The sequence below is a fragment of the Pristis pectinata genome, chromosome 37, assembly GCF_009764475.1.
Source record: "Pristis pectinata isolate sPriPec2 chromosome 37, sPriPec2.1.pri, whole genome shotgun sequence".
Lineage (NCBI taxonomy): Eukaryota > Metazoa > Chordata > Chondrichthyes > Rhinopristiformes > Pristidae > Pristis > Pristis pectinata.
Window position 1 is genome coordinate 10,822,653 of NC_067440.1, and position 14,659 is coordinate 10,837,311.

The following is a 14,659-nucleotide window of genomic DNA, read 5'->3' on the forward strand; positions in this document are numbered from 1 at the left end:
GTGGTGGGACTCAGCCCAGTTCCATCACGGGTACAGCTCTCCCCACCGTTGAGGACGCCTACAAGAGGCGACGTCTCAGGAAGGCGACACCCGTCATCGGGGACCCCCCCACCATCTGGGCCGTGCCCTCCTCGATGCTGCCATCGGGCAGGAGGTACAGGAGCCTGGAGACCCACACCTCAAGGTTCAACAACAGCTTCTTCCCCACTGCCGTCAGGTTCTTGAACCCACCTGAAAAAACCCAACACTACTTTAGACTATTTTTCTCTATTCTCTCTCAATCTTGCAATGGTGTTGTTATGTTATTTTGTAGTTTATTTTGTACACATATGAGCTATGCATAATTTATGTCAAGTTTAGGTTAATATATTTGTCCTCATCTTGTAACGTACTGAGCTGTTGTTGCAAAAAGCTAATTTTCATGGCATTTATACCTTGGGTTGTGTATGCTTGGACACAACATCCTCTGTAGCGTGTTGCAACATGACTTCTGCAATATGCAGCTGCAGAAAACTTTAATTAGGCCGCGCTTAGAGTACTGTGTGCAGTTCTGGTCACCCCATTACAGGAAGGATGTGGAGGCTTTGGAGAGGGTGCAGAAGAGCTTCACTAGGACGCTGCCTGGATTAGAGGGCATGAGCTTTAAGGAGAGGTTGGAAATACTTGGGTTGTTTTCTCTGGAGCGGCAGAGGCTGAGGGGAGACCTGATAGAGGTTTATAAAATTATGAGAGGCACAGATAGAGTAGACGGTCAGAATCTTTTTCCCAGAGTGGAAATATCAAGTATAAGAGGGCATAAATTTAAGGTGAGAGGGGGGAAAGTTTAAAGGAGATGTGCGGGGCAAGTTTTTTTACACAGAGAGTGGTGGGTGCCTGGAACAGGCTGCCAGGGGTGGTGGTGGAGGCCGAGACGATAGAGGGGTTTAAGAGACTGTTAGACAGACACGTGAATATGCAGGGAATGGAGGGATGTGGATCACGGAATTAGTTTAATTTGGCATCATGGTCAACACAGATATGGTGGGCCGAAGGGCCTGATATATGACAATCTCGGCAGAGTGTTTCAACACAACGTCCCCCGCCAGACGTTGTGGGATAGGCAGGGACCAGTTCACCCCACAAAGAGAAGTGGTACGTTCATGAATGCCTGAGCAGAGGTGGTGTTTATTAGCAAAGATTGCTCAAGTGTGAACCTAATGAACAATTTGTCCCACACTGCATTCAATTTGTGACCTGTACACTCTGGCCAAGACAGCCTCACAATAATTTGTTCAGTCAAAGCTCAAACACTTGCCAGGAACAATATTTCAGATAACGTGACTTTTTCCCGAGAAGTATTCCCGAGCCCAATACATTCTCCCAACGCTGGTTCCCAATGTTGGATGTACCCAGTTGACAGGGCCAAACAGGTTCTTCACAAATCAGAGACAACAAGGAGATGTCAGAGAGATAATGGAAAGCAAAGAGTTTTGGAAGTGAGAGAGAGGGACTGAGAGACACTGGTCAGTGTACAGATATCCCCCTGAGGGAGAGGGACTGAGAGACACCGGTCAGTGTACAGATCTCCCCCTGAGGGAGAGGGACTGAGACACACCGGTCAGTGTACAGATATCCCCCTGAGGGAGAGGGACTGAGAGACACCGGTCAGTGTACAGATATCCCCCTGAGGGAGAGGGACTGAGAGACACCAGTCAGTGTACAGATCTCCCCCTGAGGGAGAGGGACTGAGGGACACCGGTCAGTGTACAGATCTCCCCCTGAGAGAGAGGGACTGAGGGACACCGGTCAGTGTACAGATCTCCCCCTGAGAGAGAGGGACGGAGAGACACCGGTCAGTGTACAGATCTCCCCCTGAGGGAGAGGGACTGAGGGACACCGGTCAGTGTACAGATACCCCCCTGAGGGAGAGGGACTGAGGGACACCGGTCAGTGTACAGATACCCCCCTGAGGGAGAGGGACTGAGAGACACCGGTCAGTGTACAGATCTCCCCCTGAGGGAGAGGGACTGAGGGACACCGGTCAGTGTACAGATACCCCCCTGAGGGAGAGGGACTGAGAGACACCGGTCAGTGTACAGATCTCCCCCTGAGGGAGAGGGACTGAGAGACACCAGTCAGTGTACAGATCTCCCCCTGAGGGAGAGGGACTGAGAAACATCGATCAGTATGCATTGATGTCTTTGTCTCTGAGAGGTAAAGCCATCAATCTGCTGTAACTTTCAGTTTGACTTAACTCTCTCAGAATGCCACATTGCTCAAGGAGTCTTCTAAATAAGTTGAGTGAGTTGCCAGGTGTAAGTCATTTACTCGCTCTCAGGGAGGTTATCACAGTTCAGCCTGTTTCCTGCAATGTTCATGCTGTTCCTGTTGAGCACAGTTGTGAGTTGAGCAGTAATCATTTGGCCCCTTTGACCAGAGATGAATTTACAGCAAAAATTGTTGCACGACAGCGGGGACATGCCATATTCCTCTTGCCTCCGAGGAAGTAGAGGCTATGTTGTGAGTGAACTGAGTCACTGGAAACACACCGAATCTGGTTGATATGACAGGTCCCGATTTGTCACGACAAGCAGACGTCCTCCTGGAGACCCTCTCAGTGGAGTCTCCCCAACTCAAAGGACATCAGGTTTTTATACTCTTGCGATCAAAGGTAACAGCAGGTGATTCAACACGATTTCAATAGCTGCAATGGCATCTTTCTCTTCTAGATTTTGAATCTGTTAATGCTTCCATTGAATTATATATCTACAGTTGGAGACAGCTCTGATTTTTTTTGTTCTAGTTGTGTTCTTTCTTGTTAAGATTGTGTATAACGTACGTTTAATTTATCTTTTGCTTGTGAGTGTTGTGTATCTGATGCTCTGTGCCTGTGATGCTGCTGCAAGTAAGTTTTTCATTGCACCTGTGCACACATGGACTTGTGCAGATGACAATAAGAGGGTTGTAGATTCAGCCAGTTCCACGACGGCCACAGCCCTCGAGGACATCTTCAAGAAACAGTGCCTCAAGAAGGTGGCATTCATCACTAAGGACCCTCGCCACCCGGGACATGCCCTCTTCTTGTTACTACCATCAGGGAGGAGGTACAGGAGCCTGAAGACCCACACTCAATGATTCAGGAACAGCTTCTTCCCCTCCGCCGTCAGATTTCTGAACGGTCCATGAACCCATGAACATCACCTCATTATTGCTCTTTTGCATTATCTATTTAGTTTTGTAACTACCTGAGGGGCAACTTCTTCACACACAAGGTGGTTGGTATATGGAACGAGCTGCCAGAGGAAGTGGTTGAGGCAGGTACATTAACAACATTTAGAAGACACTTGGACAGGTACATGGATAAGAAAAGTTTAGAGGGATATCGGCCAAAGATGGGCAAATGGGACTGGATTAAATGGGAATTTTGATCAGCATGGACAGTTGGGCTGAAGGGCCTGTTTCCGTGCTGTATGACTCTGTGATTCTACAACTTAGGGTAATCTTTATGTCTTGCACTGTACGGCTGTCGCAGAACAACACATTTCAGAACGTATGTCATTGATAATAAACCTGATTTTGATTCTGTATAAACTCGACTTTGACTGTTCAAACACCTTTGTTGAGACAAAGTGATTCACACAGATGGTCTGAAAGTTTCTGAGAACAGAGAGCCCACACACCCAAACTTAATGTTGTGGGGCTGACTCTCTGGGTACACAAATATCCCGACTATTGATAGAGCAGATACTGTAGCCATATTTGACGTTCAATATCACTCTGGTCTGCAAGCTCCCTTGAACTCAGTCACAATGGTGCAAGATCGCTTCGCCATAGTTGCCTGGTTGGATGTAGGCCAATTAACCTACATCCATTGTTTTACACTTGGCTGGTGCCTACAAGAACATCCCATGGTCATTCACTTTGCAACTCTATCTCTTGAGCAGCCAGACCCCTGCTGTGGGTCAGTAGCCTGTGGACAGCACTGTTTGTTTACAAAGCTGTCCTGTTAACTTCAAACTGTGGGGCAGTGTGGAGGGAGCTTCACTCTGTGTCTGACCCTGAGAGTGTGTGATAGGACGATGTGGAGGGAGCTTCACTCTGTGTCTGACCCCAGGAGTGTGTGATGGGACAGTGTAGAGGGAGCTTCACTCTGTGTCTGACCCTGAGAGTGTGTGATAGGACGGTGTGGAGGGAGCTTCACTCTGTGTCTGACCCTGGGAGTGTGTGATGGGACGGTGTAGAGGGAACCTCATTCTGTATCTAACCTCTCTGTGTCGTGTGGGGTTCGATGGAAAACTTGTAGTCATTTTCCAATAAACGGTCCCTTAATTTATACTAATCCACCAGGACTGAAAATTGACCGAAACTTCTATAGCAGCAGGCCCCGGTTTACCAAGGGGCAGGCCTGGTGGTGAACTTCTCAAACAAGCCGTGAACTGACAGGAAGTGATGAAGAAACTGTTAATACAAACACAAACAGGAAGCAGTTGGAATATAACCAACTGCGTGCTTTAAACCTCAGTGGTGTGGTTTTCAACAAGGCAACGCATTCGTAACGAATATGGTTCAAGCATGTCTAGATGTGTCACCAAAACCTTTGAGAGTTGCAAACATCAGAATCGTCACTAGAGTTGACCAGGTTTTCAGAAAGCTGATAAAGGCAAACATTTCCCCATTGAAGTATTTTTTTTATTACTGAGCTAGTGTTTGGAAAAACAGAATGATTATATTAAATCAACCATTTTCCAACAAACGGTCCCTGAACTCATAGTAATCCACCTAGACCGAAAATTGACTGAAATTTCCATAGCAACAGGCCCCTGTTTAACAAGGGGCAGGCCTGGTAGTGAACTTTTCAAACAGGCCATGAACTTACAATGGGCAAGTCCAGTGGAGATAGTGCAGTCAAAGGTAGGTGTGATTGTTGTGCTATAAAATAAGATGGGTTCAGAGCAAACTCTAGCCACCATGGAGTCAGTGATCTGCTGTAGACGTGAATAGACTCCTCCAATTGATGGTCAAAATTATCTTCTGCACTTGGACAAGTTGGGAGAGTGGGCAAAGAAGTGGCAGGTGGAACACAAGGAAGTGTACGGTCACGCACTTTGGTAGAAGGAATAAAGGCGTAGACTATTTTCTAAACGGGGAGCAAATTCAGAAATCGGAGGTGCCGAGGGACTTGGGAGTCCTAGTTCAGGACTCAACTTGCAGGTTGAGTTGGTAGTGAGGAAGGCAAATGCAGTGTTAGCATTCATTTCGAGGGGACTACAACATAAAAGCAAGGACGTACTGCTGAGGCTTTATAAGCCATTGATCAGACCGCATTTGGAATCTTGTGAGCAGTTTTGGGCCCTGTATCTAAGGAAAGATATGCTGGCCTTGGAGAGGGTCCAGAGGAGGTTCACAAGAATTATCCCAGGAATGAAAGGGTTAACTTATGAGGAGCATTTGATGTCTCTGGGCTTGTACTCGATGGAATTCAGAAGGATGAGGCGGGGAATCTCATTGAAACCTCCCAGATACTGAAAGGCCTGGATAGAGCGGACGTGGAGAGGATGTTTCCATCAGTGGGAGAGTCCAGGATCCGAGGGCACAGCCTCAGAATGAAGGGACGTCCCTTTAGAACTGAGATGAGGAGGAATTTTGGAAGGTAGAGTGTGGTGAACCTATGGAACTTGCTGCCACAGAGGGCAGTGGAGGCCAAGTCGTTGGGTGTATTTAAGGCAGAGATTGATCGGTTCTTGATTGATAAGGGGGTCAAGGGTTACAGGGAGAAGTCGGGAGAATGGGGTTGAAGAAGAAAATCAGCCCTGATTGAATGGCGGAGCAGACTCGATGGGCCGAATGGCCTAATTCTGCTCCTCTCTCTTATGGTCTTACTTGTGAGTAATATTAAAGGTTAATGGGCAATTGTCGAAGAAATGTTGACAAGACCGATCCCCTGCACATGTGGGGATAAGCTCTTCCAACTAATCATTGGAGTAAGTTATGTTGTATACACTCTAGCATCAAAGAGAATTATACATGAGCACAGTATTTAAAATTAAAGGGGGAAGTCTTCAAGGGAACTGTCATCAGCAGTGATCACCTGTACAGGTGGGTCAAAGTTCTTCAATTGATTTCTCTCACTCGAAGTTAGAGAGAATGACTAGAAGATTAAGGTTAAACCTGCGTAAGCTCGTTACAAAGGGAATATTAGTCCGAGAAGATTGCATCTCCCGGGTAGTGAGGGTCCTCAGTGATGGATGCTGCCTTCTTGAGGCACCGCCTCTTGAAGATGTCCTCGATGGTGGGGAGGGTTGTGCCCGTGATGGAGCTGGCTGGGTCTACAACCCTCTGCAGCCTCTTGCGATCCTGCGCATTGGAGCCTCCATACCAGGCGGTGATGCAACCAGTCAGAATGCTCTCCACTGTACATCTGTAGAAATTTTGTGTTTTATATCATCTAATCTTCAAATAATTTCTTGTGTCATATTATTTGTAGTGTGTGAATATTATTTTATCTTGAGCAATCTTAATGAACTTTTAAAAGAGTTGTTTTGTGCTGATCAGTCAGATTTATTATCACTGACTTAGATGGCGTGAAATATTTTGTTTTGCGGCCGCAGTACAGTGCAAAGATGTGAAATCACTATAAATTACAAAATAAATAAATAGTGCCAAAAAAGAAATAACGAGGGAGTGTTCATGGGTTCATGGACCGCTCAGAAATCTGATGGCGGAGGGGAAGAAGCTGTTCCCAAATCGTTGAGTGTGGGACTTCAGGCTCCTGTACCTCCTCCCCGATGGTAGTAACGAGAAGAGGGCATGTCCCAGGTGGTGATGGTCCTTAGTGGTGGATGCTGCCTTCTTGAGGCACTGCCTCTTGAAGGTGTCCTCAATGGTGGGGAGGGTTGTGCCCGTGACGGAGCTGGTAGTACAATAAGATGGACTCTTGACCTCACAATCTACCTCGTCGTGGTCCTTGCGCCTTATTGTCTGCCTGCTCTGCACTTTCTCTGTAGCTGTAACACTTTATTCTGCCCTCTGTTGTTGTTTACCCTTGCACTACCTCGATGCACTGACGTGATGAAGTGATCTGTAGGGATGGCGTGCAAAACAAAGTTTTTCACTGTGACAGTAATAAACCATTTAACCCACCGACCCCACATGTTATTGGGATGTGGGAGGGAACCGGAGCACCCGGGGGGGTGGGGGGAACCCACGCTGTCACAGAGAGAACGTGCAAACTCCACACACACACACACACACACAGTGCTGGAGGTTAGGTTTGAACCCGGGTCTCTGGAGCTGTGAGGCAGTGACTACCCACTGCACCACTGTGCACACGGTGAAACAGGACGGAAACAATAAATGGGGTCATACTGAGGTGTGGAGGACAAACTAAGTCTACAAATTATAAAAATAACAGGAGGGTTCAATAAAATGATTAACGGCACAGGAGCTGCCAGGTCATAGGATATCCCTTGGAACATATATTTATAGTGCTGGTATTTATCCACATACATTTAAATATAAGAGCAGGGAGGTTATGCTAAAACTGTATGCAGTATTACTCAAGTGGCAACTTGAGTATTAGTTACAGGAAGATGCGAGCAGCTTCAAGTTCCTGGTGTCAACATCTGTTCTGGGCCCAGCACGTACGTGCAACCATGAAGAAGACACACCAGCATCTCCACTTTCTTAAAAGTTTAAGGAGGTTCAACATGTCATCGAAAACTCTGACAAGCTTCTCCAGATGTTCAGTGGGAAGGATTCTGACTGGTTGCATCACGGCCTGGTGTGGGAATTCCAACGCACAGGAACGCAAGAGGCTGCAGGGGGCAGTGGGACTCAGCCAGTTCCATCGCGGGCGCAGCTGAGAGGCGACGTCTCAGGAAGGTGACACCCGTCATCGGGGACCCCCCACCGTCCGGGCCGTGCCCTCTTCACGATGCTGCCATCAGGCAGGAGGTACAGGAGCCCGAAGACCCACACCTCAAGGTTCGACAACAGCTTCTTCCCCACTGCCGTCAGGTTCTTGAACCCACCTGAAAAACCCTAATACCACCTCGGACCATATTATTTGTTCCCTCTCTCTCAACCTTACACTAATGTCGTTCTGTTTATTTTTGCACACTGAACACAGAACAGCACAGCACAGGAACAGGCCCTTCGGCCCACAATGTCCGTGCCGAATATGATGTCATATCAAACTATCCCTTCTGCCTGCCATCCCATATCCCTCCAATCCCTTCAAATCCACGTTCCATCACCACCCCTGGCAGCCAGTTCCAGGCACCCACCGCTCTCTCTGCAGAAAGCACAGCGCCAGCGATCGGGGTTCGATTCCCTTCGCTGTCTGTAAGGAGTTTGTACGTTCTCCTGTGTCTGCGTGGGTTTCCTCTGGGTGCTCCGGTTTACCCCGGGTATGGTTACCTATGACAACAGAAACGTAAACTTGAACAGGAGATTTATTCAGAAGTTACCAGGATGGACCATGGTGGTTTGGAGGAAGGATTGATGGGGTAAGATTGCTTTCTTTGGAACAGAAGAGGCGTGAAGTTGCAGAATTTCCAGTTTTAAATTCCCAAATGATGTGATAATAATCTGTTTGTTTAAAGCTAAAATTTGGAAACTCCCCTGGTCTTTGTGTCAGTAACAATATATATCGTACAGCCTGAAAGAGCAGATCTCAATGCCTCCTTCGAGATATCATGAGACCATCCCTCAGTATACCACTATACTGCTTGTCTTAGCTGAAACATTTAGAATATTGCGAGAATATCAGTGAGTCATTGTTTGAGACCGCACTTGGAATACTGTGCACAGTTCTGGTCGCCCAGCTATAGGAAGGGTGTCATTAAGCTGGAAAGGGTGCATGAAAGATTCATGAGGATGTTGCCGGGACTGGAGGGCTTGAGTTGTAAGGAGAGACTGGGTTAAGCTGGGACTGTTTTCCCTGGAGTGTAGGAGGCTGAGGGGTGACCTTATAGCGGGGAATAGGTAAGATGAATAGTCACAGTTTTTCCCCCAGGGTAGAGCAGTCTAAAACTAGGGCATAGGTTTAATGTGAGAGGGGAAAGATTTAAAGGGGACCTGAGGGGCAAGTTTTTCACACAGGAGAGTGGGGAGTGTTATGTTTGTTCTTCATCAAGAGACAGACTTCGCATGGGTTTAACATCTGAACATTTTTATTAACCAACAACAGACCGGCATGCTTTCCCTCTCTTTTCACAGCCACTTCCGGTTCCCTCATGTGATCCCTTGTATTGCCTACTGGGGACTGTAGTTCTTTATTATATCTACACAATAACACATAATAATACAGTGGGAATATGGAATAAGCTGCTAGAGAAAGTGGTAGAGGTGGGCACAATTACGTTTAAAAGACATTTGGACAGGTACATGGATAGGAAGGGTTTAGAGGGAACTGGGCCAAATGCAGGCAAATGGGACTAACTCAGGTGGCCACCTTGGTCAGCATGGATGAGTTGGGCCGAAGGGTCTGTTTCCATACTGTATAACTTTATAATTACCACTCTGATTGCAGACGCGAGAGACACAAAGGACTGCAGATGCTGGAATCTAGATGAAAAACACGATGATGCCGGAGGAACTCAGCAGGCCGGGCAACATCCGTGGAGAAAAGCAGGCAGTCAACGTTTCTGGTCGGGACACTTCTTCAGGACTGGAGATAGGAAGAGGGGAAGCCCGATATATAGGAGGGAAAAACAAAGCAGTGATGGGTGGACAAAAGAGGGGAGGTGGGGTGGGCACAAGGTGGTGATAGGTAGATGCAGGTAAGAGATAGTGACGGGCAGGTGTGGGGGAGGAGGGGAGAGCAGATCCACCGGGGGATGGGTCAAAGGTAAGGAGGGAGAGGGGAAGAAAGGGCTAGGAAAAAGAAGCATGTTGGGGGGTGGGGATTACCTAAAGTGAGAGAATTCAATGTTCATGCTGTTAGGCTGCGAGGTTCCAAGACGGAAAATGAGGCGCTGTTCCTCCAGTTTGCGCTTGGATTGTAGATGTGTTCCTTGAGCAACAGAAGATCTGGAGTGAGATTTGAACCTGCGATAGTTTGGAGCTTCACCAACCGGTATCTACACATTCAGGCAGTTGGTGTTGTGATGGTGGGCTGCAGATATAGAAGGCTGTCGGCTAAACTAGACGTCTGTGAGAAGCTTTAAGCTGAGTGACAAAATGGTGAATGGATGATAAGTCTTATCTTGATACCCACATCAGTAACACACACGAGAGATCAACCGAAGTAGAACTCAATCGAAAGATTAGCATTAAGATAGGGCTGGGATGAAAAACTGTTATCTTAAACCTGCAAGCTTTTCCTGTGTTATGTATTTTCAAGCAAGCCCGTGGGCAGAATCAACACCAGTCTTGCCTGCGTGGCTGTTATTGGACCAAGTAATTGGAAGTTCAGACCATGTGGAGTTTACGTTTCAGTTAAGTCACCTGGGATTTTTGACTTCCCCAAACAGGCAAGTGTATTTCCCCAAACTAACCCACCTGTTGTCACGAGGTTAACATGAGACCAGCTTACACACAGAGAGCTGCCAAGGCAACAGCAACCAGATCATCTGAAGCTTGAGGGATAACTATGACCTCTGGGTCACACTGGAAGGACAGCTAACACCTCTGCTCTCCTTCGAAGGATGGGATTGGTTGCATCTCAGTACAGCAACTGGTCTGCCTGTGACCACAAGAAACTGCAAAGGTTTGTGGACAGAGCTCAGCACATCACGGAAACCAGCCTCCCCTCTGTGTAGACACAGTTCTTGCTGCCTCGGTAAAGCAGCCAGCAAGACCCCATCCACCCGAGACAAACCTCTCTTCTCCCCTCTCCCATCGGGCAGAAGATACAAAAGCCTGAAAGCACGTACCACCAGGATCAAGAACAGCTTCTATCTCACTGTTATAAGACTATTGAATGGTTCCCTCATTCAATTAGATGGACTCTTGACCTCACGATCTACCTCGTCGTGGCCCTTGCACATTATTGTCTGCCTGCACTGCACTTTCTCTGTAACTGTAACATTTTATTCTGCATTCTGTTACTGTTTTTCCTTGTACTAGTGTTCTGGCCCCACAACAGTCTACGCAAAAGATGCATTTCACTCTGTGTTTTGATGTACATGTGACTAATAAAGATCTTAATCTAATGCTACCTCAATGCACTGTTGTAATGATCTGTACAAACAGTATGCAAGACCAGTTTTTCACTGTACCTCAGTACATGTGACAATAATAAACCAATTTACCAATTTACATCTGTCCAAGAGGACGGACTTCTCAATGTCTACTCAAAGCCCCAGAGAGCCAAAGCTTCAAGCCAATAGTTTTTCAGTTCTGAAACTGTGGTAATTGGGAACATCAATTCAAAAAATACACAGTATAACCCTTTTGATGGCAACATTTCTTTCAGAGTCAAAATGTTTTTATAGCATCAGAACCTCACAGAGTTGTCGAGGGACAGAGAAGAGACATTGGATCATCTCTTGGCTTAGGCCAAAGGCAAGACAATCAGAATCAGCTTTATTATCACTGACGTATGACGTGAAATTTGTTGTTCTGCGGCAGCAGTACAGCGCAAGACATGAAATGACTATAAATTACAAAAATAAATAAATAGTGCAAAAGAGGAATAACGAGGTAGTGTTCATGGGTTCATGGACCGTTCAGAAATCTGATGGCGGAGGGGAAGAAGCTGTTCCTGAAACGTTGGGTCTTCAGGCTCCTGTACCTCCTCCCCGATGGTAGTAACGAGAAGAGAGCATGTCCCGGGTGGTGAGGGTCCTTAGAGATGGATGTCGCCTTCTTGAGGCACCGCCTCTTGAAGATGTCCTCGGTGGCGGGGAGGGTTGTGCCCGTGATGGAGCTGGCTGAGTCTACAACCCTCTGCGGCCTCTTGCGATCCTGGGCATTGGAGCCTCCACACCAGGCGGTGATACAACCAGTCAGAATGCTCTCCACTGCACATCTATGGAAATTTGCAAGAGTGTTTGGTGACGTACTGAATCTCCTCAAACTCCTAACAAAGAAGAGCCGCTGGCCTGCCTCCTTCATGATTGCATCAATGTGTTGGGCCCAAGGCAGATTCTCGGAGATGTTGACACCCAGGAACTTGAAGCTGTTCACCCTTCCCACCGCTGACCCCTCAGTGAGGACTGGTGTGTGTTCTCCCAACTTCCCCTTCCTGAAGTCGACAATCAGTTCCTTGGTCTTGCTGACGTTGAGTGTGAGGTTGTTGTTGTGACACCACTCAACCAGCCGATCTATCTCACTCCCGTACGCCTCCTCGTTGTCACCCGAAATTTTACCAACAACAGTGGAGTCAACTGTGAATTTATAAATGGCGTTTGAGCTGTGTTTAACCACACAGTCATGAGTGTAGAGAGAGTAGAGCAGTGGGGTGCACCTGTGTTGATTGTCAGCGAGGAGGAGATGTTACTACCGATCCGCACTGACTGTGGTCTCCTGATAAGGAAGTCGAGGATCTAGTTGCAGAGGGAGATACAGAGGCCCAGGTTTTGAAGCTTGTTGATTAGTACTGAGGGGATGATGGTGTTGAACATCGAGCTGTAAACGATAAACAGCAGCCTGTGTATGTTTTGCTGTTGTCTAGGTGCTCCAAAGCCGAGTGGAGAGCCAGTGAGATTGCGTCTGCTGTAGACCTGTTGTGGCGGTAGGCAAATTGCAGCGGGTCCAGATCCGTGCTCAGGCAGGAGTTAATTCTATCCATGACCAAACTCTCAAAGCACTTCATCACAGTAGATGTGAGTGATACCAAGCGATAGTCATTGAGGCAGCTCACCCTGCTCTTCTTGGGCACCGGTATGATTGATGCCTTTTGAAGCAGGTGGGAACCTCAGACCACAGTTGTGAGAGATTGAAGGTGGTCTTAAACACTCCAGCCAGTTGGTCATTTTAGAAAATGGCACCAGTTCAAGTCAGCATTGATGAGTTAAAGCCATAGAGTTATTCGAAAGGTACAAAAGGTAGGACTTCATTCCTTGGAGCGCAGGAGATTGAGGGGTGACCATATAGAGGTGTATAGAATCATGAGGGGCATCGATAGGGTGAATGCACTCAAGTCTTTTTCCCAGGGCTGGGGAATCAAGAAGTAGAGGGCACAGGTTTAGGGTGAGAGGGGAAAGATTTAACAGGAACCTGAGGGGCAACTTCTTCACTCAGAGGGTGGTGAGTATATGGAATAAACTGCCAGAGGAAGTGGTTGAGGCAGGTACAATAATGGCGTTTAAAAGACATTTGGGTAGGTGCATGGACAGGGAAGGCTTAGAGGGATATGGGCCAAACGCTGGCAAATGGGACTAGATTAGATGGGTATTTTGGTTGGCACGGAAGAGTTGGGCCGAAGGGCCTGTCTCTATGATGTATGACTCTATGACTTTATGCTCTCAGTAAAAGGAGTCTCTCCTGACATTACCCTCCTATCTCCTGGCCAGACCTTTGTGCTTTGATCTCCAGTTTACTAACTTGAACACATTCCTTCTCTCCACCCGCTCTCTCTACGTCAGTCGACCTTGTTTGCCCAGGTCACCTCCCTCCCCCCCAGGAAAATAACTCCGGCTCTCCAGACTAACCTGATACGATTCCATTTATTTTCCACTCCGCCCCCTGTGTGACTTCCCACCCTTCCATCCTGTGACGGCATGAAATGTACCTCCTCCAGTAGGATTCATCGAATACGACTTAGCTGCAGCCTCACCTATGAAGTTCTGACAGATCTTACATGTGGATTATGAGCAAGAGAAGGCCATTCGGCCTCTCAAAGCCTGCCGCCATCATCTAAGGATGTGGAGACTGTGGAAAGGATACAGAAGAGGTTCACCAGGATGCTGCGTGGATTAGAGAGCATGAGCTATAAGGAGAGGTTGGACAAACTCGAGTTGTTCTCTCTGGAGCGGTGGAGGCTGAGGGGAGACCTGATGGAGGTTTTTTAAAGTTATGAGAGGCGTAGGTGGGGTAGACGGTCAGAATCTTTTCCCCAGGGTAGAAATATCAGATACGTTGGTATTGGTTTATTATTGTCACCTGTACTGAGGTACAGTGAAAAGCTTGTCTTACAAACTGATCGTACAGGTCAATTCACTACACAGTGCAGTTACATTGAGTTAGTACAGAGTGCATTGATGTAGTACAGGTAAAAACAGTAACAGTACAGAGTAAAGTGTCACAGCTACAGAGAAATTGCAGTGCAATAAGGTGCAAGGTCACAACAAGGTAGATTGTGAGGTCAGAGTCCATCTCATTGTATAAGGGAACCGTTCAATAGTCTTATCACAGTGGGGTAGAAGCTGTCCTTGAGCCTGGTGGTACGTGCCCTCAGGCTCCTGTATCTTCTACCCGATGGAAGAGGAGAGAAGAGAGAATGTCCCGGGTGGGTGGGGTCTTTGATTATGCTGGCTGCTTCACCAAGGCAGCGAGAGGTAAAGACAGAGTCCAAGGAGGGGAGGCTGGTGTCCTTGACACGCTGGGCTGTGTCCACAACTCTCTGCAGTTTCTTGCGGTCCTGGGCAGAGCAGTTGCCGTACCAAGCCATGATACATCCAGATAGGATGCTTTCTATGGTGCATCAGTAGAAGTTGGTGAGAGTCAAAGGGGACAAACCAAATTTCTTTAGCCTCCTGAGGAAGTAGAGGCGCTGGCGAGCTTTCTTGGCTCA